Here is a 1,592-nt window from a genome sequence, read left to right on the forward strand (position 1 = left end):
CTGATCCCAGAAAACTCCTCCCAAGGCACAGCAGCCCCAAAACCCTTTCCCTTTTCCTGCTCTGATCCATGTTTTCCCTAATTCCAGGTGTTTTTGGGAAGGATCCTCACACCCCTTTCCCTTTTCCCTCCTCTGATCCATGTTTTCCATAATTCCAGGTGTTTTTTGGGAAGGAGGAGCGGTGGATCCTCACACCTTTTTCCCTTTTCCCTCCTCTGATCCATATTTTCCATAATTCCAGGTGTTTTTTGGGAAGGCAGGAGCTGTGGATCCTCACACCCTCTCTCCCATCTCTGATCCCATATTTCCATAATTCCAGGTGTTTTTGGGAAGGATCCTCACACCCCTTTCCCTTTTCCATCTCTGATCCATGTTTTCCCTAATTCCAGGTGTTTTTTGGGAAGGATCCTCACACCTTTTCCCATCTCTGATCCATGTTTTCCCTAATTCCAGGTATTTTTGGGAAGGAGCAGCCGTGGATCCTCACAGTCTCTCTCCCAGCTCTGATCCATGTTTTCCGTAATTCCAGGTGTTTTTTGGGAAGACAGGAGCCCAGCTCTGATCCAGATTTCCCCAATTCCAGGTATTTTTGGGAAGGAGCAGCTGTGGATCCTCACACCTTTTCCCATCTCTAATCCCATATTTTCCCTAATTCCAGGTGTTTTTTGGGAAGGAGCAGCCGTGGATCCTCACACCTTTTCCCATCTCTAATCCCATATTTCCCTAATTCCAGGTATTTTTGGGAAGGATCCTCACACCTTTTCCCCCTCTCATCCATATTTCCCTAATTCCAGGTATTTTTGGGAAGGAGCAGCCGTGGATCCTCAATCCCATCTCTAATCCCATATTTTCCCTAATTCCAGGTGTTTTTTGGGAAGGATCCTCACACCTTTTCCCCCTCTCATCCATATTTTCCCTAATTCCAGGTGTTTTTTGGNCCATATTTTCCCTAATTCCAGGTGTTTTTTGGGAAGGATCCTCACACCTTTTCCCCCTCTCATCCATATTTTCCCTAATTCCAGGTGTTTTTTGGGAAGGAGCAGCCGTGGATCCTCAATCCCCTTTCCCTTTTCCCATCACTAATCCCAGATTTCCATAATTCCAGGTATTTTTGGGAAGGAGCAGCCGTGGATCCTCAATCCCATCACTAATCCCATATTTCCATAATTCCAGGTATTTTTGGGAAGGATCCTCACACCTTTTCCCCCTCTCATCCATATTTTCCCCAATTCCAGGTGTTTTTGGGAAGGAGCAGCTGTGGATCCTCACACCCTCTCTCCCTGCTCTAATCCCAGATTTCCCTAATTCCAGGTGTTTTTTGGGAAGGAGCAGCCGTGGATCCTCACACCTTTTCCCCCTCTCATCCATATTTTCCCCAATTCCAGGTATTTTGGGGAAGGAGCAGCCGTGGATCCTCAATCCCCTTTCCCTTTTCCCATCACTAATCCCAGATTTCCCTAATTCCAGGTATTTTTGGGAAGGAGCAGCCGTGGATCCTCACACCTTTTCCCATCTCTAATCCCATATTTCCATAATTCCAGGTATTTTTGGGAAGCAGCAGCCGTGGATCCTCTCTCCCATCTCTAATCCCA

General features: G+C 46.8%; 1 long non-coding RNA gene across 1 annotated transcript; it reads left to right on the forward strand.

Annotated features, from left to right (window-relative positions):
• The first annotated feature begins 6 nt into the window (after window positions 1-6).
• Window positions 7-1,586, forward strand: LOC107215516. Its single transcript, XR_001525167.1, has 3 exons — window positions 7-733; window positions 795-926; window positions 1,023-1,586. It is a non-coding gene; the product is annotated as an uncharacterized LOC107215516 (long non-coding RNA).
• The last annotated feature ends 6 nt before the right edge of the window (window positions 1,587-1,592 follow it).

This window comes from Parus major, chromosome 28 (assembly GCF_001522545.3).
Source record: "Parus major isolate Abel chromosome 28, Parus_major1.1, whole genome shotgun sequence".
In the NCBI taxonomy this organism is placed as follows: Eukaryota; Metazoa; Chordata; class Aves; order Passeriformes; family Paridae; genus Parus; species Parus major.